Genomic DNA, 24,176 nt, shown 5'->3' with positions numbered 1-24,176 from the left:
TAAAATGTTATGTGTCAGAAAAAATACAAATTACTTCTTTTGACATTGATATCATCACTAAATAGTTTAATCTAAAGCTAGTATGATAAAAACAAAAATTCCTGATAATAATTTGCATATCTATTGGTTTGAAAAACGTAATTATCCTTTATGTTTAGTGATTTGAGAGCAATTATATTTGATAACGTGTGCACATACTTACTTTCATAAAATAATTAAAGAATTCCAATCAGCATATTAATGTTTCCAAGAGATCTGTAAAAAGAAAAAAAATGTCAGACAAGCGTTATCACCAGCATTAAGATTTATTATTAATATATAAAAAATCAGAATCCTTTTGGCAAAAAACATTGTAAAATGTTATGTGTCAGAAAAAATACAAATTACTTCTTCAGCAAAAATATCATCATGTTAATAATTATTCATGTTTTGATCAATACATCACTACAAAATTCTTCGTATATTTTTGTTGGATTTGAATCTCAAATGGAAGTTAAAGGGCCAAACAACCAAGGTAATGTCATGAAGCAAATAAGGCGAAGAAAATGGGAGATGGTTGGGCTACACACTCTTCAGACCCCCAGATGGCGTTGCCACGACTACCTTGGATTGAAATCCCCCAAGGCTGTCAGAAAGTAGACAGACCTAAAACTTGGGAAAGACAGTACTGGACAAAGGGAAAGAAATGAGAAAACATGGCTTGAAATCAAAGCACTAGCCAGATATAGACTTTCTATAGTAGTCGCTAAAACTTTCAGTGCCGGACTTAATTCAAATACAAAGAGGACTTGATTCTTTCAGTAAATGATTCATCGAGGATTAAAATTACTTGCTAAAGCAAATCGGTGACAACATTACAGTCTTATCTACTTTGTCAAGGTAATCGCGTTTCATGTGATTTCATCACTTTTTATGTACAATATTTGAGTGTTGATTAGTTTATACAGAAGCGATGTCCGCTCGCACCCGTCCAGCCGGTCACATTCTAGTAAACCGCTGCCGTACCGAAAGGGTTAATAATAACTTATGATTCAGTTACCTGGTTGTCAATACGAATAAAAAAAATTAATTATTAACAAATAAATGGGTGGGTAAATAGTAATAAGTAAATAAATAGAAGACTGCAATGATGGAATTCTTAAGGGTTTATTTTTTATTTGTATAGATAGAACAATATAATGAACCTATGTAGTGTGAAAATACAGTGTCAGCAAAAAAGATTTTACAAAGTGAATAAAACTAAGGGTAACTAGGTCCATCAGGATAATTATTATTTTAATTTGACAAATTAACCCTCTAATGCATACAACCGCCTTGAGGCGGACTTTGATCAAAGCCATATTGGTATCAACGGGCGAAATTCTAGTTGCATACCTACTTAAAACTGTTTCGTGGATGGCCTGTTTTATATGATAGCGGTGTCCCTAGTTTCATATCGGACACAGAGCAACCGAGGAGGTTAGTTATATGGGAACAATTAGTAGTATTGGATGAAAAAATTATTTGGAGTCAATACACATTTTTAGTAAAATAAGTACTTGTTTGTGGAATGCTAAGTGAAGTAGAAAAAATTATAGGTGAGTAGCTAAATATCTCTATTACACATTTTTCATCTGATTTGAGTTGAATCAATTTCAATGTTTTTGTTATGTTCGATTTTCCATACTCCGCCTGTAGGCGGATTTGTGCATTCTAGCGTAGTAAAAATTTATTTGATGGAGTATTGCTGAAGCGTTGTGAGATCTGGTACAGTACATTTTCCTTTTCAGATATGGTACAACGGGGTTTCAGAGTGCCTGAAATGACTGATGCAGAAATCTGGGAGATGTAGGACGATATACTTGCTGCAGAAGCTGAAGCAACAGATGTTGAGAGTGACTATGATTCTGATCGACTTATGTTGGAGTGAAACCATTTGCATCCAAAAATGATAGCGTAAAGTCCCAAAAAGTTAGACGTTGGGACAGAAAAAAAGAGTTCATGATGAAATCGATTGCCCACAGATCATCAAAGAATATAATCGGCATAGGGAGGTGTTGATTTTATGGATAGACTATTAGGTCGGTATGGCATGCATATGAAGACAAGAAAACGGAGTAATCGTATTTTTTACCACCTCGTAGATGTGGCGGTGATCAAAGCTTACCTACTGTATCATAGGATTCATGCACAAAAAGAAAAAATTGAGTTGCCAATGTTCAGAACAAAAGTAGCTGAATCGCTCTGCTTGTGTGGCATGGCTCCAGTCAAACGACCCGTTGGCCAACCTTCTAGTTGTTCACCTCAAACCACTGCAAGAGTACCAAAGAAAGCATATCTTCCGATGGAGGACATCAGTTACGATCAAATAAGCCACTGGTGTGTATTTCATGATCGTACTGGTAAAAAACAGAGCAAATTTCTAAAATGTACATCCGAAATCCAATAGTATTGTATAAAATATAATTTATCTTTATGTAGTTCAACCACAAAAATATTTTTTTATGATTTTCATAATAAACAATAATTTCCGTATGTTTTTACTTGCTTAGTTTGATAATTAAAAACAATTAAATGCTGTTACCTTAATGCATGGTTACTGCACAAGTCCGCCTCAAGGCGGATGTCTGTTTTTTCCTCTCAGAGGTATACCTGGAAGTAATATCAAATTTTGCCTCAGAACATTTGTGTTCGTAAGTGCAAAATCTAACTCTCCTGAATTTTTCAGCTCGAACAAAAATTGATGCATTAGAGGGTTAATACTTTATAAGGATACATATTTAATGTTGGCTTCTGTGGCAGTTATGGAAGGGTTCAACATTATTACACGCCTGATGATGGTGTCTGAGTTAGATGTTTTTTAAGACTTCCAGAACCATGCTTTAAATTTTAATCTTTTGAAACATCAATATCACATGCTACAGTAATTACACAATCCCCTTTTTTAAGTAACATTGAATCATGGACTTTCTGTTCATTTGTGAGCTTCTTTCGCCTCATAGTTTTTACTTCGGTTTTTTAAGAAGTTTCACATTGCCTATTGTATAAAGCCAACTGAGCCTGTTTAGCGTTTGAGGGGAGAGGTGATGACATACTTGCATCAGCAGGTGCCTATAGTTTACTGACATCTTATTTCCTTTAGTTTATTCTGTGCATTTGTACTCTAAACAAAGTCGTCTTTATACAAGTAGTCAATGTGAAACTTCTTAAAAAACTGAAGTAAAAACTATGGGGAAAAGAAACTCACAAAAACGAACAGAAAGTTCGTGCTTCAACGTTACTGAGAAATGGGACTCTGTAATTACCATAGCACATGATATTGGTGTTTCAAGAGATTCAATTACATATTTATCAATTGAAACGGTCGGATACGTCGTAGCCTCCCGAGTGTGTTGCGAAAAAAAACCTGGTTCTGGAGCTCTTAAAAAACATCACCTGACAAGTCTGACACCATCATCCAGCATGTAGTAATGTTAAACCCTTCCATAACCGCCACATAAGCCAAAACTAAATATAAAGTATTAATTTGTAAAATTCAAATAACAATTATCCTGATTTATGTGTTTTATTCACTTTGTAAAGATTTTTTGGCCGGCACTGTAAGATAAGTCAAAATCAAAATATTAATAATTTATGGATCGTAAACAGCCACTGGTTGTCAAGACTTAGATTATTGTGAAAAAGATAACCATAGAACTTAGGTTACTTTAGTAACTCTCTTCAGTATACCAGAAAAAAAGGTACAAAAATTAACTACTAACAACATACAGAAATGTGTAATAAATATACAATACTTACATCTACAAAGAGTTCAAACCAATGAAGAAATTCTGTTATATTGAATGTGATTGATCTGTAACAAAAAATTCCATTTAACAATAATTTAGTATAATATTTTAGTATAAACATATTTTGTATAATTAAAACTGAATTCACAAGATTTTTGTAGGTAGTTTCATATCTTCTCATAAAGTAGTGAAATGGAAGGAAGTCAAAATATCTCTCTTCAGTTGTCCCAACCTCCCACGAGTGTAGTGGTTGTTGCGATGTCATGTTTGGTATGCCCCAAAAGATATGTCTCTATTCATTATATGTATTCATTATTTCATGCACTGATCTTTTGCATATACTAGTAATTTGATTGATCCATCTTGTTAGGGATCTTCTTAATGTTTGGCCTTCTGCCTTTCCATGGATGAAAAGTCTCAATGATTTCTGTGTCTGATCTCACATATACAGAGTATTTTATGTTGTTGGAGATTAACTTTGCTGGAGAGTCGTTTACCGATCTTAAATTCTCTTAAAATTGAATTATTAGTCATACAGTTGGTCCATGGAATTCATAACATTCTTCTCGAACAGATCATTTCGCTGGCATCTATCTTTGTTCTTTCTGATTATCAGAGTCCAATATTCAGGTAATGTATCTCACAAAAATAATGTGAATCTTGGATTATAGCAATTCAATACATGCAGAACATTTTTAATCAATATCAGAAATAGAAATACCTATCAGAACATTTTTAATCAATATCAGAAATAGAAATACCTATCAGTCACAAAAATCAGACTGGGGCGGTAATAGGTTCATCATGTTTTATATTATTCAATAAATAGGTACAGCTGGTTCCCAAAAAAACTGATACGACTCTTGAAGTGTATTTTGTAGAAAATTGAGCAGTGTATTTTGAAGGATAGTTATTATTTACGTATTGTCACTGCCAAATCTTAAAATTTGTCAGATAACTTATTCTGTTCAACCTCAAAAAATGGCTTCACATGCTAGCAAAGAACTAAAAGCAAGAATTGTAATGAAATTAGAAGATCGTTGGTCACTATTTGCCGTAAAGAACCATTTTAACGTAAGCAGAACAACAGTTTTTAATATTAATAAAAGATGGAGTGAACAAGAAATTCTCTAAAGAAAGCAAGGTTCTGGAAGACCAAAAATATCTACCGCTCATGAAGATCGTAAGCTTTCGGAGAGATTAGAAGAGAATTCTTTTGAAGATGCGAAAACTGCAAGAATGCAAAATAATATCAAAATTTAGACCTTAATAATTATTACAATTTATGAATTAACATTATGTAATCAGTTGTTTGTTTATTTTATTATTTGTCTGTCATAATAACTATAATATAATGCCAAACCAATCAAATACACTGCTCAAAATGATCAAATTTTACTAAGAGTCGTATCAGTTTTTTTAGGAACCAGCTGTATATGTAATGTTGAAAACAAACTTACCTTAATGAATTTATCCAGGACTTTGTGAATATTTGTTTAGATAAGGTTTCTGAAATAGATAAATTACATAAATACTTGGAAAGACATAATATAATTAATAATAAAAACCACTCAAATCAGCAACACCAATCAGTCATCGAAATCAGACTGGGGCGGTAATAATAATCATCATAAATTCATACATTTCAGAAGAGTACAGCAAACATAATTTATAAGGTATGCAACAAAGTTTATTTTTGACTATAGCCACCAAGCCTCTCAGACCTGAAGGTTGTTACTCAAATAATGGGTGCGTTCGGACGAACACAGCGGCTGCACAGCTGAGAGATTTATTAAGATTCCCCTGGAAGCGCTGGAAACAACCACTCAGCCGATTTCTGCTGACAGTCAGCCGCTGTGGTCGTCCGAACGCAACCAATGTTAGGATAATGGCCGCGTCCACCCGGTGCAAACGTTGGCAATCAGTTTCCACTTGACAGCAAACGTGTTTGGAAAGCAATCGCCATTTTTGCAAGCATAACATATTTACGCTGAACTTTGCAAACGTGTTGACTATTGAAAAAATATGGTGGGAATTTAATTTGTATATACTACAGAATATATTTATAATGGTTTTATATAAAATAACGGTTACTGAAGCTACATTCAGCTACGTTATTATGTATTAAATCCATTTTCTTTTTTCTTGTAATTTAACAATGCCAAATATTAAAAAAAAAAAGAAAAAAATATGAATCGTCCGGGATTTGAACCCGCAATCTCGCGATTTTTTGATCTCTGGTCCAATGCTCTACCAACAAGGCCATCAAGCCACATGCAACTTACCTTTCAGATAATTGCATTTTTAACACGTTTGTAGAAAAATATATTTAAAAACACTAATATATTCTTTCCACACCTTTTCTGGACTGATACATACATAAATTAAAACATTTTGAAGTATAACTTCAAAAATATAATATGAAAACTATTTAAAAAGGCAGTATAACTATTAATTAACCTTTGTTGTTTCTCTTCCCACAAATTTTAAAACGCAACAACCATACATAACCAAACCGTCAACCGTCCAAACTACAGCTGCGCTACGAAGCGTTAATAACCGCTATGAATTCCAAGATTTTATTGGTTAGAACTACCCACGTGATATCTGTGTTCGTATTGGTCAAATGATTAAGAATGACAGAGCGGGATATTTAAATACCAATATTGTATGCAAAGTGACGTTTCAAGAAAACAAGTCTGCTGACCGAGGATAACGGATAAATGATAAATATTTCTTGTTTATCTTACAATTGACAATTTTTGTGATAGAAATAAAAGTGTGGTAGAAAATCAATATTGAAAAACAGTATTGATTAAAAAAACACTATTTATTCGTTTCTACTAGTCTTCTTTCTAGACTGTACCTAGTCTCATAAAATATTTCTTTTATCTCATAAAAAATATAAACAATTATTGTACAGTAATAATATTATTTTAATTTATTTCAGTTGTTCAATACAAACACAGCAGCACTAGAATAGATCTTATAAATTAAATTATAAATGCATGAAAATTAAAGACAGATAATTTACATGAAAGTAAATATACTGGATATGGGGAAAAGTAATTTAGGAGAAATTATGTTATATTATATAATTATGATTTTCTAGGCATTTTGTGAAATATAGGGCATGTTGTGTCTTGTGTCCTTTTAAAATGTCTGAAATTTCATATTTCATTTACATTTGGATTTTTAAATGTATTACTTAATATGTTGCTACGATTTTTGTTTCTTTGTGGAGAAAAACAGTTTCTGTGGTTCAATGTTTTTACATATTGAAACTTTTAAAACATTTCAATTTTTTTATGCAAATTTTGATTAAATTTTTTGTTGCATGTAGGTATATTTGACAAGACAATCTAAACATTGCTGTCACTTAAATTATCTAAATCGGGTGTATGTATTTACAAGCATCGTCAAATCTTCATGATCTTTTTTATTGCTAATTAAATTGATGTTACTTAAATCCTTAAAGTCGTGGTTTCACTATAAAACAGTTTGAGCAAACTTAGGAAGTGACGTCACAACTGCAGTATGTACATATATCAAAACCCACAAGCATTCCAACACTTTAACGAATAATAAGCCCCAAACTCTCTCTCTCTATTGTAGAAGGGAGACAGTAACTAACCAAAAAGAAATCAAGTCCTGATTAGGAAAAATCTAGAAAACAAACAAGAGTAACTATTGGCTACAAAAGCTGCTGTACAAAAATCAGTGTGCACGCTGAAGAAAGCAAAGCAGGGAATGATCAACGAAACAATTTTAATGTGTAGCTATGCCACGACTGATAAACATATACAGGGGCTCACAGCTTAAATGATGCAGTCGCTACTCAATAAAGCTAGCTTGTGTCAGTGGCTCAATATTTATTAGACTTACATACTGAAAGTAGGTAAGTTAGTATGAGTCTTCTAAAATAGCATAAGCTGTGTTTTGGGTTTCAAATATGCAATAATTAACACTTCCAGCGCCAGTGTATCCTTTTAGATAAACACTGTCATCAACACTGTACCGAAAAAGATACACATGGCTTGTTGTGTTCGATCTGTTGTGTCACCTAAAAGGACACACTTTTTATATGTAGAGAATAATGCTATGGCCTGAGCCAATTTCCTGGTATAACTGGGTTTGGCCTTACAACATGAAAAGATAGGTTGTATGTAACTAGAAATTCGTATGAAAAATGTTGCCATGTATGGGCCAAAACAACTTGCTCCAACTCATTATGCAGGTAAAGATTCAAGGAAAATGAAGCATAGGGAGATGCTATACGCTATACGCTGTACGGATGTACATAAACGAACTTTTCAGAGCAGCCGTCTCCAAAGTCCTAATAGCTATAGTTCGTCCGATACAACTTTTCCCATGTGTCACGATTCATTTTCAAACAAATTAAGTCAAAACAAAGTGAAACGTACGCTGATGTGTGTAGTATATAGTATACAGTATACAAAATGTATATATACATCGACATTCGTTTCACTTAATGTTGTGACTTAATTTGCTTGAAAATGAATCGTGACGCATGGGAAAAGTTATAGCGGACAAACAATAAGATGTATTGTCAGAGAAATAGCAAATAATCCCAAAAAAGTGCACCAAAATTGAGAGATGAGGTGGAAAGACAGTTTGGAAAAAAATGTAACCCTGAAACAATTAGGACGGATATTACAAAATAATAATCGACATAGCTGAACTGCAAGAAATAAATCTATCAGCCAAAGAAATAAGCAACAAGGAGTTTTGTTTTCTGTATTAATTTTAGCTGATAGCAAAATCATACACAAAATAATTAAAGGATTATTGTTATTTAAGTATATGGTATATCTGAAACCCAAAACATAGCTTATGCTATTTTAGAGGACTTATAGTTAGTAACTTACTTTCAGTATGTAATTTTTTTCTAATATTGAGTCACTGACAAGCTACAGTTTTATTGAGTAGCGATTTTATCATTTCAGAATTGAGGCTGTGAGTCACTGTAGGTGCAGTACAATAATTTTGCTTATACAAATTATCAGTAATAAATATTTATTTACATCAAAATAAAAATTCCATCACATAATGATGTCTAACAGCTGATTGTCACTCTGACCAATACCAACACAGATATCACGTGGGTAGTTCTAACGAATAAAATCGTGGAATTCATAGCGGTATTTAACGGCTCGTAGCTGCACTACAGCTGCCATATTGGATAATTTTTGACATGTCATTTGAACATCCAATCAGAACAAAGTTATAATGCGCATGCGCCGGGATCGTAGGTTTTAACATATAAAAATTCACCCTCATATCGCGCGTAAAGAAGTATAACTTCAAAAATAATTTCAAAAACTTGTGATGTTTGCTGTACATCACGTTACAAGAGTGTACATAATCAATAATTACCTTTGTTTCATTAAGGGCCGGTTGTTCGAACGCTAATCAAGAAGTTGATTATAATCAATCATTTATTGTAATCAATTTTCTTGATGGGAATCAAATCGCGACATGAAAAATACATGTAAAACACTAATCAGTTATTGATTGTAGGTAAATCAGTAATTAAAATATAGCCGCAGCTCTTAAATTATTAAAAATTGCTTATTATTATTATTGATTTGTAAGTAAAAACAAGAAATTAACATCAGAAACAGTTTAATTATGTTTTATTTTAAATTAAAACCAAAATAATAAAATAAATCAGTCAACATAACCTCAAAATGCGACATCTGTCAGAAGTACGCTTAATCAAATATAATTGTAATTAAATATTTGATAATGATCAGTTTTGATTAGCGTTCGAACAACCGGCCCTTACTGTAAAGTATGCTCCAATTTTTATACGTAATGACTCTGCAAAAAAAATAAAAATTTATTAAAGCAAATTTTATCCTCTATTATTCAATCCAATTTAGAATACAAATGGAAGTCATAATAACCAATCAGTCATGTAGTTCAGACTGGGGCGGTAATAGCAATAATCATTTTAAAGAACTGACAAAAATTGTCCCCAGAATAAATATATCCTGATATAAAAACAAGGAGAATCCTGATTAGCAGAGATAAACATGGTGACTACATACAGGGTGATTGATTAGTGGGATAAAGCTCAATAGATCCGCTACAGTAATAGATAGCAATAAAAGTTCCGGTAATCAATGGAACAATGTAGCAAATAAAGAAATAAAAATAATTTATTAGTAGATATTAATTTTACAAAAAAAAAACCCAACCACAACATGCAACATTTTTGAAACAATTAAAAACTACTTATTTATGTAAATGTAACAAATAAAGAAAGAAAATTAGTAATAAATTTTACAAAAAAAAAACACAAACACAAAATACAACATTTTGTGAAGAAAATTAAACACTATTTTTGTATGTAAATGTAACAATGTAACAAATAAAGAATGAAAAATAATTTAACAGTAACATATTTTGCAAAAAAACGTGTTTGAAATTTTTTTAATATTTAATTACATAAGGTGTTCAAAATTACCTCCTAACACATTTATTCACGCCTAAAAACCATCATTGAATGAGCTACTTACTCTACGAAGCATTTGTAAATTAACACATCGAAATACACTTTGTATTCTTTGTATTTAAATACACTTTGTATTTTTCATCTCATTCCTTGTTGCTGGAGGTATTTTATAAACTTCATTATTAACGTAACCCCAAAAAAATCAGTCCAGTTGATTAAATTCTGGTGATTTGGGTGGCCACACTACTGGTCCATTGAAAAATTAAAATATCTCGAAAACTGATAAATTTAGACATAGGAAATGTTATCTTAAAATTAAAGTATGGTAATGGTACTTTTCAATAGTGATCTAAAATACAGGGTGTTTCATTTAAAATTACTGAGAAAATAACGTACTTGCGTTTTGACTTACCCTGTATTTGATATAAAGAAAATTAGCAATATCAATCATTTTTGAAAATTTTGACAATATGTAAAAAAATACGGCATTAATAAACCATTACTGTTTTGCTTATTTTTATTTATACAGGGAGTTGAACTTGTTACGATTTTCATATAAAATTGGTTATAACTTTGTAAATACCCTGTATAATATAACAAACCTTTATACTTTTGTGATGGAGAAATTAACAGGATTTCGAATTTAAAACAAAATATAGGGTGTTCCATTTAAAAAAACATAACTTTGTTCGGCCACTTTGTTATCGAACAACCTGTAACATTCTAACTAATTTTGTAATGTGAAGCTCAAAGCTGGCTTAAAATTTTTGTTATCTTTTATTGCTATCTATAACTATAGCGGATCTATTGAGCTTTACCCCACTAATCAATCACCCTTTATAAGGGAATCTAGGAGTCCATATATTAGAAATAAGAAAAAAAAAACAAAGAAATATATACACAGTTCTTGCAGTTCACTATTATTGTTTCCTTTAAAGCCATTGAAAAACTGGAGTCATATTACTTTTGGACACACATTACTTTTAGAATTTGTAAGCAGGGAAAAAAAAAAAAAATGAAAAATCTAATTGTACAAAATACGAAAACAAATATAAGATAAGTAGAGTAGAGTATTTATTGGTAATAATGTACAAATGTACTTTTACAGGTCAGCAATAATTAAAATTGTCTAAAATTACATTAAAAGTTGACAGTACTTCAGTAAAAAAAACCTATTACTAAAATTTAAAAACTAAACACTAATTAAATTACAGGACAAAACAAAATTTAGATCTGAAGTACTCCTCAAATGAGTAGAAAGCACCCATCAGAAGATAATTTTTAATTTGTCTCTTAAATTGGTTAAAATCAAGACTTTTAATAGATATTGGTATACAGTTATAAAATTTCAATGCTAGGTATCTGGTTCCATTTCTGGTCCTCTCAAGTCGACTGAAGTCTGGTACAAGGGCATCATGATTTCTAGTCTGATAAGTATGCTGTTGTGTTTTATACAGATCTACATTTTGATGAACATACAACAGGCACTGCATAATGTACACAGAAGGTAGTGTGAGAATCCTCAGGTTTCTGAAAGACTGCCTACAATCATCCCGATAACCCTGACCTGTGATTATGCGAATACACTTTCTCTGCTGACCAAACACCTTATCTATATGGCAAGAGTGTCCCCAGGAAAGGATTGTGTAAGTTAGTCGTGAGTGAAAGTTGCTGTGATATGATGTAAGAAGGGTTTGAAGGGAGGTAACCTTAGATAGGTTTCTAAATAAAAAGAGTTGGCTTGAGAGCTTTTGGGAAAGTTTCAGTATGTGCCGTTCCCAAGTGAGTCCCTGATCAAGATAAACACCAAGAAATTTAGCTTCCTGTGAACAATCTGTTAAAGGGTAAAGTTCACTGTTTGTGATTTTGAGTTATTGAGAGAGAGACGATTTGCCAAAAACCATTGGAACAAATTGCTCTCTGTGGTCTCAAGATCAATATCACTGATTTGGGAAGGGTGGTAACTTTGATAGCATGTAGTATCATCAGCAAATAGGACTGTGCTTACCGGGCCCTCTTGTGAAAATCCCAAGTCATTTATATAAATGAGAAATAATATTGGACCTAGAACTGACCCTTGAGGCACTCCATACATCAAAGGTTTTTTATCAGATTTGAGCTGGTTAAAAAACACATATTGAAATCTATCTGATAGATAAGACTCAATCAATTGAATAGACATAGGATGAAAATTATAGGCATGTAATTTTTTAAGAAGAATACTATGAGTGACACAATCAAAAGCTTTAGTAAGATCAAGGAACGAGGCAAGGGTATCAAGAAAGTTTTCAAATCCTTCCAAAATACTGCCTGTAAAATGATCGATAGCAAGTGTTGTTGTTTTGTTTTTTCTAAATCCAAATTGCTGCACTGCAAAAAGCCGATTAGATTCAAAATAGTCATTGATCTGCTTCTTTAGGATTCTCTCAAACACTTTGGAAAGAATTGGCAGAATTGGAAGAGAAATTGGACGAAAGTTATTATGATCATCAGCCGAACCTTTACGTTTAAAGAGAGGTATGACTTTCGCAGTTTTAAACACTGAAGGAAAAATGCAGGATGAAATTGAGTAGTTTATTAGTTTAGTTAAAGGTAAGCTAATGTTGTGTTTAATTGCCTTGATTATTTTTGTGTTCATTCCATCCGGGTCCTTGCTCTGGCTATTTTTTAATTCTTCAATTGCTTTTACAACTTCCTCCAAATTTGTTGGCTCAAATCTGAAGGAGCAATGATTAGAGGCGAATGAAGGAGCATGTGGTATAAAACTAAGGTATGTATTGAATGATTGGTCAGTATGATTAAGTGTATTTATTACATTTTCAGCAATACCACAGAAGAAATCATTAAAACTATTTGCATTGAGTGATGAATTTTTTATTGGTAAATTCTTACATCTTGAGTTTATTAGGGACCACATAGCCTGTTGACGGTTGTTAGAGTTTAATATAAAATCATCATTAGATTTAATCTTTGCCTTATGTATAGCATGTCTGTATTTTTTCCTATATTCTGAGAGTGTTTTCTTTGTCACTAAAACGGGGTCACTTTTATTTAAAGATGTCAAAAATTGTAGTTTCTCCCTCATAAGTTTCAAATCATCATTAAACCAAGATTTTTTTTTTACATTGTTTACCTTGCTCAACAAGCCTAGATTTTTCAGGAAAAGACAGATTTATTGCCTGCGTTAAAATATCGATAAACATTTTAAACCTTGAGTCCACATCAATACATTCATTATCAATAAATTCAAAATTTTGTAAGCAAAGATTGTTATTTAAAGAGGCCAGTCCCATCTCTGTAATGGGCCTGTAGCTTATTCTAGATTTAGAAGTAGTTTGGGACACTTCACATTTAAACAATATGCCTTTGTGGTCTGAAGTGTGTGAAAGATCAACAGCTTCGGATTGCAACATGGTACTATTAATATTTGTAAATATGTTATCAAGACATCTATTATAACGGGTGTTAAATTTTATTGATTTCTTGAGGTTATAGGATCTAAAGAAATTGCACAGATCCAGGGCTGCAATATCCCTTTCATTGAAGTGCACATTGAAATCCCCTGTTATAATAAGAGGTTTATTTGTATTTAACTTTTTGAAAACTTTTGACATTGTATTGAAGAATTGATTTAAATCACCATCTGGGGTACGATACACAGTGACAAGTTGAATATCAAATTTTACCAAATGTACACCTGTTATTTCACAATGTTTTTCAAGAGACAAACTTTCAAGATTTAATGAAACAGAATCAAAGGTTTCTTTAATATATATACTTACACCCCCATGAGAGCCCACAGTCCTTGCAAAGCCAGAAATCATTCTGTAGTTCTTAATTTTAATTGAAAATAGTTCCTCAGATACTAGCCAGTGTTCATTTATACATAAGCAATCTGCTGATACTTCATTGAGGAGGACCTCCAGATCTAAGAAGGAGGTACGCAAACATTGTATATTACAGTGTAAAATAGTTTTTTGTGCTTTCTTAAAATTTCCTAAAATACCTTTATTATTATTATTATGTACAGGAACATTTACTGCACCACGGTTTTCTTCAGCGGATTCACTGAGGATCGAGGGCGTTGAACATGGAGAAAATGGTTTATGTTAGTTCCCAGTGGCCATAAATCAGATGACATTATGGCATCATTGTTTATCTCAGGAACTCCTACCTTAAAAGAGAGCTATATAGGTGGTTCTTTTTGGTAACCACCTTCTCACACACACAGTCCTGGTCAAGCTCATATTTTTTGAGAAAGTTGAAAACATCAGTTGCTTCAGTTTCAGGAGTAAAACCTGATATAAATACCCATGATTTAATTGGAGTAGGTGCTACAACCTTTAGTAGGTTATCAGTGTTAATGCCTTTCTTGGGACTTGGTCTTCTGTTTTGTTTTCTTTTTTTATATGACACCAGTTTGAAACCATCATTTTCAGTCACTTCCTCTTGGATGACGGGAAGGATTTGTAACTCAGAAGAGAGTTGTGAGTTTAGATTGGAATCATTGGCAATGTGGCTTTGATCTTGCTGAGTATTGTGATGCATAAGAAGGTATAACACCAAATTTTTGAAATTCATTACGTCAGCATAAAGAAATATTGTTTGCAAAAAAAAAACAACCAATGCACAGCAAACACCAATGATAAAATTTTATCCTGCACATTTTGTTAAGACCTATGGTTAAGTAAATTGTAGCAATGAAACAGTGAAAGGTGCACATTTGTCGAACTATATCCCGACTTAGCAGTAATAATGCAGACATGCCATTGAATGAATACAAAGCTTCTGATCATTTGTTGGTTGAAAATACAGTAGAACCCCGCAAATCCGAACTAATTGGGGGGACAGCCTGTTCGGATTCCGAAAAGTTCGGATTATCCGAAAGTTAGTCTAAGAAGCTAACGAAGATGATTTTTAAAAGATTTGGACTGCCACCGATCCCTTTATGAAAGTCTATCCGCACGTTTATGCCTCCAATATTCTAAAGCTGAAAAATATTTAGATCACTGAAATATTAAATCGCCAACGCCAGTAGTTTTGTTTCGTCACGGGACATGGGAATTCGGCCATGTAAATGATTCATTTAATTTGTAATCTGGATATTGATTACACTATGTTTCTCATGTTTCTTATCTTTTTCAATGTTTTCCTTCATAGTATACCATGGAAAATGTGTATTATGCACATTCCTTTATTGATTGTGTTTAGTCTAACTCGACGCTTTTATTCACCCATTACTGTTCCAGTGTTTAATACTGTAGCTAGCATCTTACGTAATTATTTTCTCACATAATAAACATGTTTTTAAATTTTTATTTTGAATTTTTAAAATTTTTTTTCACTTTCCGTTGGTTCGGATTTGCCGAAAGTTCGGATTTGCGGGGTTCTACTGTACTCATTTGTGATTAATACTCAAATTACATTAAAATAGTGAACATAATCCTTACCTTTTCTTCCTAATGTTTTATAAAGCATGTGGGTGTTTTTCTGATGTGGTATTGGCTCCTGAAATAAAACAAAAACTTTGTTATCCATAAATATAATATGTAATAAATCTGAAGTATTAATTAGAGGAATCAGAATCACCAATCAGTCACAGTGTTCAGACTGGGGCGGTAATTGCAATCATCATTTAGTATCAAGGTCAAAGAATTAAGACAAGGTAGCAAAATGCTCCAACCTTATTTGAAATTTATTTATATTCAGCACTGGAAACAAAACTGTTACAAAATAGATATATCTATAGATGACAAACCTTCACTTTGTTGACAACCAGGTTGTATAGGGCTTTTCATCGACTGTCATTTGTTTTGAGTTTCTGTCAAATGTCGTATAATTCATGTATAATATTAATATATGGATTATACTATACAACATATGACAGGAGCTCGAAACAAATGACTGTGAATAAAAAGCCCTATTAGCTGAGGATGATGTAACATCTGTATGTCAGAAAAATGGATAAAGACACGCATCCACTATGTTGGTGCTCCGCGCTCCCGCAACTGCTCCACATAGTGGATAAGTTGGCGCTCCCGGACCGTGCAACAGTGCGCGCTCCGGTTTATATGTAGAATCGGTGGCGGTTTATATGTAGAAAAGAGCATGTCATTTCGACTGGAGCAGTTGCAGGGAGCGCTAAGCGCCAACATAGTGGATCCCAAGCCTTAAGGCTTGGGGGACAATATGAAAAATGTAGAATACCTAGTTGATGGAAAAGTAGGGGTTACACAACTGTAAAATTATAAATTTTGAGGCACACAAGTACCTTAGAGCTACAACTAAAGAATAAAATATAAAGAAGGTTCTAGTGAGACTGAAATGCAACATTGGACAGTCCCTAATAGTTACTCAGTGTGAAAGAATTGGTTCAGATGCAAAAGTGGACTTTTCCTCCAATTAGAGATAGGGAACAGTAAAGTTGTAAATTGTTTTTTTTTGTTTACTTGGAATGGCAAAGTGGAAATGTCCGGTTTTGAATCTAGACCCCTCAATTAGACAAAGTAAACAGGTGACCAAACAAGTAAATTGTGGGACATCAAACACACAAACTAGACAAGATAGAGATCAAAATCTACAAGATTATAGTAGAAAGCATAGAAACTTATTGGGTCGAGGTCTGACAATCATCATCACGTAGCGCTTCAACCCACAGGAAAAAAACCTGTTTTTTCCGAAAAATATGGAAAAATTGAAATTTGTTACAATATACTAAACAAATTCTGCATCCCATATTAAAATCGATAAATTTGTACAATTGGATAGATCGGTATTATCAGAAGTGCCTTTTGTCTTTAATTATAAAACACAATATTAAATATTCTCCAACAAGTTGACCAGACTAGTTCTCTTATCTAAAGCTTGCTAAAATATGCTGAAGAACGCTACAAATTTTGTTTTAAGTAGATTCACTTTCAAGTCAATCTTCTTGGTGCTCGCTTTAAAGGAGAACAATTGAATGAAGACCAACTAATGGAAGCTATAGACTTACATTTTTGAAATGGCTCATTCACTAAATCCTAGATGTAGCGAAGGTGGTGGCAAATCTGGCCCAATTTGGAACAAGAACTGGATTCTTTTGGTCTAAATTCTTTATGGGATAGTGTAGATAATACTCATCCCCTTATATGGTGGCAAGGCTTGTGTACATCGCAGCAACTTATGCCAATTGCCTCCCGAATTTTAAATGGATCTCCATCTTTCGCCTCTTCAGAAAGAAACTGGTCTTTATACAGCCTCATACATACAAGCAAATGAAATATATTATCACAGGATAAAATTCGGAAGTTGTTGCTATTCATTTAAATTTGGTTATAAACGAAAAACAAATATTCATTTACGATGCTAGACCAGATCCACTTTTAGAAGAAACTGACAAAAATCATGTTTTATCAGTCCAGGATGATGAGGCATGGTTCGAGTCTGAATCAGATGCTTGGTCTGAAGATTCAGACTCAGATTAAAATATACCACTGAGCGCTTTGGTCAAATAATTTACTTTCTGTTTAAAATTTCGGTTTTAATACTTTGAATTATTAGGCAATAATTATAATTTTTGACAGTACATATATACTGCAAGCGCCAGTTAACTTGACGAGACGCATTGCACAGTGACTTATGGGATGATCATCAGTCTCAGTGTAGTTGTGCGTATTCGCTGTCGCCAAGTTAACTGGCGCTTGCAGTATGTCATGTTTGTACTTATATTGTAGATATTATTTTTACAAAATATATTTAAACGAGTTTAAAATTGGTATTTTTTCAAGTTTCAAGTCTCAATGAAAAATTATTTAAATTTTCCCATTTTTACCAATTTTTCCAGTGGTCTGGAAAAAAACCCTGATTGTTTCTCAATTTTTCCCGTTTTTTCAGATATGTTAAATCTCTATTCTTGGCTGACTGTACAACTTTTTTCCAATTTGTTCAGCCTTCCATCAATCTAGGGTCAAAAGGAACACCCGATGACAGGAGGACATCAGACAGGCCATGACCAAAAGAAATCTACAGGATGGCGACTGGTGCGGTAGAAAGTAGTAAAAGCAAGTTACAGTAGCAATAAGATAAGAAAATGTGAATCCCTCAAGAACTTACCTTCAATTTTAAAAAATCCTCTAGTTCTGTAGGAACACTATGTACCTGAAATCAAAATATTCAAAGTAAATTATTTGATCTATTAATGAATCACATTTAGAGTGTGAATGGGAAATCATAATTAACCAATCAGTCATGCAGTTCAGACTGGGGCGGTAATAGCAATAATCATTAAAATATAATTTGTCATCATAAAATGTCTTAAATCAAAATAGTAAATAATATAACAAGAATTTAAAGAGATGATTAATTATAATCAAGATAAAACCAAAAACTTTCAATACAAGTATCTAATCTATAAACAGACAATATCAGATCAACCAATCATTCATAGTTGTATCAGCCTGGGGCGGTAAAGAACTCATCATACTTTATGTTTAACCCTTAGTTTCCCACAGTACTTTTCAAGTACATACCACCAAATTTGGGTACCCTTAAATCCCAAGTATTGAAGTACACCTACTTTGAGAATGTTCTGTTAAATATCATTTATTCGTTATTAGCCTTTGTTTAATACTTATGTCATTCAAACGATTTTGTTTTAAATATATAAGAAGATATTATTATGTAGATACTCTAAAGCAGTGGTTCCCAACCTTTTATGTATGGCGACCCACCTTCTGATGGTTTTTCATTTTCGCGACTCATCCCTCACCCATGATGATATATATGTATGTTATTCAGCTACTGTAAGAACCACACAGCGACCTATCTGAAATCTGCCCGCGACCCACCAGTTGGGAAACGCTGCTCTAAAGGATCTCTGAGAAAAAACAACGCCTTGAGCTTATTTTAAAAAGCTATGACAGAAAAAATTGGGCGGACTTAAGTACTGTTGGGAAATAACTGTCAAAACAATTCTAAACAAGCTGGAAGACTAAAACCCGTTTTTACGCTACATCTTATTGTACGATTTGTGTGATACAATAAAATGTGGCGTGTAAACAGCAAAAATTATGTCATTTTTGCTGTACACGCTACGTTTTATTGTATAGGATTTGTCCTATCCAACAAAACGTACAATAAGACGTAGCGTGAAAACAGGCCTTAAGGATTAATGAAAGCTTTTTAGTTTGTCTTTTATTAACAAAGGAGTGTGAAAATTGCATGAAGTTTTCAACCTATAACGATAAAAAAATAATTTTTCTCTTGGAAAAATGGATTTATGGTTTGTTAACCAAGGGAAAGTTAAATTATTATATAAAACAGCAAAAAACAAAAAATAAAGGACCACTAAAAATTACATGAAAAAAGGAAACTGGACAAACAATAAAACCGGAGTACTAAAGCAGAGATTTGGAGGACATGAGATATTTCAAAATCATTTCAAAAAATTAGCATAAATCTGAAAAAAAAAGTGATAAATCTGAAAGTTCGATGTGACCAAAATAAGAAAAATACAAATTTTTTTCAAAGTTTCTTGAAAAAGGACCACCATACAAATAAGTACATATAGGAAAACAAGATGGCCGCCAAGATAGGCGACAAGATGGCCGCCGCCGATAAAGTTCGCGGTTTAGATATCCTAAAGAAACTTTGTAAAGGTTGTAGCAAAAATGTAAAATCTGGTGTGTGTTGTGCTAAATGTAATTCAGTTTATCACTCCAGTTGCGCAGAGAGAGCAAAAACGTGCTGCAGTGAAAATATTACTGAAAATTTTCATGCTGAAAAAGGTGATGTCAACCTAACCTCAACTTCAATAGAAGAATATTCTCTAAAAGAAGAAAATAAATTATTAAGAGCAACAATACAAGATAAAAACACTATAATAGTAGACAAGGAAGTCTTAATAAAACTTTTGAATGAGAAAATAGTATCTCTAGAAGAAAAAATGAATCAGTTACAAAAAGATAAACAGATGGACAAAAAACAGCCCAAGGGTAATAAAAACAATAGTCTTGTACCACAGCAATCTACCTTGATTTTAACAAAACAACAAGAGGCTTCAGCAGACAAACATGGACAACTTCAAGGAAACTCTACGAAAATTAATGAGAATGTCATACAAGGTCAGTCAAAAATAAATGAACAAGTTGTTAGTTTAGAAATTATGAAGACACAAACTCAGCTAATAATGAATGATGTGTTAAACATTAATAACGACGAGACAATAAAACCTGATGATTCAAGACTAACTGTTAAGTCTTCACATGAAAATCTTATAAAACAAACTCAAATTAATAATACAACGAATCAAAATGCTCCATCATCGTCAAGTAAAAATCAACATATGGATGGTTGGGAAACTCAAAGAAAAAGGGGTTTCTTAAAAAATAAACGACCAGCACCCATTCAAGGCAAAAGAAATGGAACTTCCAATCTTAAAATTGCCCCCAGTGTGTCTAGTTATAGTTGGATTTTCTTGTCAGGTCTCACTGACGATTCAACAGCAAAGGATGTGCAATCATACATGCTAGAAAATGGGGTTCAAAATAGTGTCATAGAAAAGTTACGCACAAAGAAAAAGTTCATTAGCTCTTTTAAAATTGGAGTAACACAAGAGAGCGTGCCCACAGTCCTAACTCCTGATTTTTGGCCAGTCGGTCTTTATGTTAGTGAATTTTTAAACCTGAAGAATCTAGCACCTCAATAGATAGGTTAAATAATCAACTTGAAAAAATTGCTTCTGACCAGGTGTGTATAGTGCACCAAAACCTTCAATCTATAGGAACAAGTCATGATGCTCTTCAAGAATTTCTAAACGATGAAAAAAATGTTCTTGCTATGTGTGTGAGCGAACATTGGAAAACCATCGATCAATTGTCTGCATATAATTTGGTGGGATATTCACTGGCATCAGCATTTTGCAGGCAAAATGGATATGGAGGCACAGCAATTTTTTTAAGGAATGGTATAGAGTATGTACATAGAAGTGACATAACCATATTTGGCGATGAAGAATGTTTTGAGTGTTCTGCCGTAGAACTCTCATTTTATAAAAAAAAGGTCATAATTATATGTATATACAGAACAAGCACAAAACCTGTTCATGACTTTTTAGTAAAACTTGAGTCAGTTCTAAATATACTACTGAATGAGCAATGCACATGTTTTATTGCTGGAGATTTTAATTTAGATATAATGAATGTTAAGGACAGTAATGCTAAAGATTTCAGTGAATTGTTGCAGTCTTTTAATTTTGCTCCTTCTATTTTAGAATATACACGGGTAAGTAGGACTTCTCAAAGTTGTATTGACAATATTTACACTAATATAAACGTTTTTGATGCAGAGGTGGTGGGCAGTCATATGTCTGACCATACTGCCCAGAAGGTGTCCTTTACTTTGCAAATAAGTGGAAAACTCAAAAAAGTTAAAAAAAGAATTTTTTCAATTACAAATAAAAATAACTTCAAGTCTATGCTTTTTAGTCAAAAATGGGACTCACTGTTTTTTACCCCTGAATCACTGGTAAATGAGCAATGGGATGCTTTTGTCAGTATTGTTGGGTCTACCTTTGATTATTGCTTTCCTATAGTCTCAGTTCAGCAAAAAAAATACTAAAACCTAATCAGCAGGTTGCTGCATGTAAGAATGAGCTAGACATCCTTCTAGTGCTTAGTAGGTCTGACAGAGTCTACAGTGAGGCTTACAAAACAAAGAAGCAGGAATACAATCGTCTCCTGAGCGATGCAAGAAGTGCTCATTATGAAGAGCGTATAAATAACAGTGAAAGCAAATCAAAATGCGTTTGGCAGATTGTTAGGGAAATTAATGGTACAGTTACAGAATATGTCGATCAAACTTCGAATATTAGTGGTAAGCCTGAGGATATTTGTAATAACTTTAACAAATTTGTACTTCATGCAGGTCCTAATTTAATAAAAACTCAACCTCAAGCCACTTTTTCATGCAGTATTCCATATAACACCAAATCTTTTTTTCTTATACCAGTAACTATTTCTGAAATTCTTAATATCATCTCAAAGCTAAAAAATAAAAAAAGTGCAGGTTATGATGGGATCTCGGCGAATCTGTTGAAACATTGTGCAGAACAGATTGCAGAACCATTGTGCCACATTATTAATAACTCTTTTAAGTATGGTATTTTCCCTAATCAACTAAAGTTAGCTCTAGTGAAACCTTTACATAAAAAGGGAGATAAAACCAAATTGGAAAATTATAGACCCATCAGTTTACTACCGACATTTTCAAAAATTTTCGAAATAGCAATGTGCACAAGACTTATAGCCTTTTTCAATGATGACCACCTAATTGCTGAATCACAACATGGATATCTCAAGGGAAGGTCTGTTGAAACAGCTACATACGAATTCGTGGATAAGATTTTGAATGGATGGGAGAACGGGGAGATTTCCTTGGGAGTGTTCCTGGACTTATCAAAAGCGTTTGACAGCATAGATCATCATATTTTGATCAACAAACTAGAAAGATATGGAATTCGTGGCCCTGCTCGGGACTGGATAAGAGATTACCTCACTGACAGACGACAAAAAGTTATTATAACTCGAGAAGGACAACAGTTTTCTTCAGAAGAAGGGAATTTACAACTTGGTATTGCTCAGGGCAGTGTCATGGGACCACTTCTTTTTGTTTTCTACATTAACAATCTTGGTAACGAAATACTGAGCAGTGAGTCTCACCTTGTAAATTTTGCAGATGATGCAAACTTATTAACATTAGCATCAACGTTTGAGGATCTTCTGAGTATTTCTTCAGATCACTTAAAAACAGCTCAGAATTGGTTCTTAAAAAATAAATTGGTTTTAAATACTGAGAAGACTCACTGTGTTTGTTTTCACACAAAGCAAAATAATGAGATAATTCCAGAGGAGATTGAGTTGGATGATCAAACTGTTGAATTATCAACAAATACAAAATTCTTGGGTATTTACATAGATCAACATCTAAATTGGTCAGAGCATCTGTGTGTTGTTCGCAAGAGAATCAACATGGCATGTTATTCATTACGAGTAATGTCTAAGTATTTGAATTTACAACACCTTAAGACAGTTTATTTTGCAAACATCTACTCAGTGCTCAGATATGGTATTATTTTCTGGGGAGGAGGAACTGATGTTGATAGAGTATTCATTGCTCAGAAGAGAGCAATAAGAACAATGCTCAAGATAAAAGCTCGAAGGACCTGTAGGGGAAAATTTAAGGAGTTAAGATTATTAACTGTGGCAGGGCTTTATATATATGAGTGTTTACTGTTCCTGTTCAAGAATAGGGATAGGTTTACACATTCTGAGCCAAAACACAGCATACCCACTAGGTATGTAGGGCTCAATTTTCCTATACATAGGCTAGTCGCAACAGAGAGAGGACCTACATATTCGTGTATAAAATTTTTTAACAAATTGCCTGTTAGAATTAAATTGCAACAGAATTTTAATATATTTAGAACTGAAATAAAAAGCATTTTATTGGATTTAGAACCATATTCTGTGTATGAGCTTTTAAATCACACATTTTAACTTAAACACCACCGCAAAAAATGGCTGTTATCGAAAAATAGCAGTCAACTCTACAAAAATTTTTGGCTGAAAATTTTTTTGAGAGTACCTTTAAGTACATACTATACTTTTACATGTTCCAATTATAAATAAAAATAATTTTTAGTTTTCGAGATGTTTTTAAAGTCATTTTTTTTTACCCCCAAGACCTATGTAACCCCTTAATAATCTTTACATTGAGCAGAATTTACTTACCAGATATAGTAGTACAAGAGGGCCCATTTCTTTTCAGCGGTCATCTTATCTGAGTCTAGAATGTATGTACAGAATATTTAATGTTTTATTGTTTACTCTCTAACCTTGTATAACTTTGGGTATAGTATTTTATTTACTTAACGTAATTGATTTGGATAC

General features: G+C 32.9%; 6 non-coding genes across 6 annotated transcripts; all 6 read right to left on the bottom strand.

Annotated features, from left to right (window-relative positions):
- Window positions 1-4,506: 4,506 nt before the first annotated feature.
- On the bottom strand, window positions 4,507-4,580 carry LOC114326151 (small nucleolar RNA SNORD31). Its single transcript, XR_003651796.1, has one exon. It is a non-coding gene; the product is annotated as a small nucleolar RNA SNORD31 (small nucleolar RNA).
- Window positions 4,581-5,339: 759 nt separating this feature from the next.
- LOC114326154 (small nucleolar RNA SNORD31) lies at window positions 5,340-5,406 on the bottom strand. Its single transcript, XR_003651799.1, has one exon. It is a non-coding gene; the product is annotated as a small nucleolar RNA SNORD31 (small nucleolar RNA).
- A 4,275-nt stretch (window positions 5,407-9,681) lies between these two features.
- Window positions 9,682-9,743, bottom strand: LOC114326152 (small nucleolar RNA SNORD31). Its single transcript, XR_003651797.1, has one exon. It is a non-coding gene; the product is annotated as a small nucleolar RNA SNORD31 (small nucleolar RNA).
- A 6,080-nt stretch (window positions 9,744-15,823) lies between these two features.
- LOC114326153 (small nucleolar RNA SNORD31) lies at window positions 15,824-15,890 on the bottom strand. The gene has a single exon (XR_003651798.1). It is a non-coding gene; the product is annotated as a small nucleolar RNA SNORD31 (small nucleolar RNA).
- A 2,561-nt stretch (window positions 15,891-18,451) lies between these two features.
- LOC114326156 (small nucleolar RNA SNORD31) lies at window positions 18,452-18,514 on the bottom strand. Its single transcript, XR_003651801.1, has one exon. It is a non-coding gene; the product is annotated as a small nucleolar RNA SNORD31 (small nucleolar RNA).
- Window positions 18,515-18,647: 133 nt separating this feature from the next.
- Window positions 18,648-18,717, bottom strand: LOC114326155 (small nucleolar RNA SNORD31). Its single transcript, XR_003651800.1, has one exon. It is a non-coding gene; the product is annotated as a small nucleolar RNA SNORD31 (small nucleolar RNA).
- Window positions 18,718-24,176: the final 5,459 nt, after the last annotated feature.

This window comes from Diabrotica virgifera, chromosome 5, assembly GCF_917563875.1.
Source record: "Diabrotica virgifera virgifera chromosome 5, PGI_DIABVI_V3a".
NCBI classification, from domain to species: domain Eukaryota; kingdom Metazoa; phylum Arthropoda; class Insecta; order Coleoptera; family Chrysomelidae; genus Diabrotica; species Diabrotica virgifera.
This window is presented reverse-complemented; position numbering and strand designations above follow the sequence as displayed.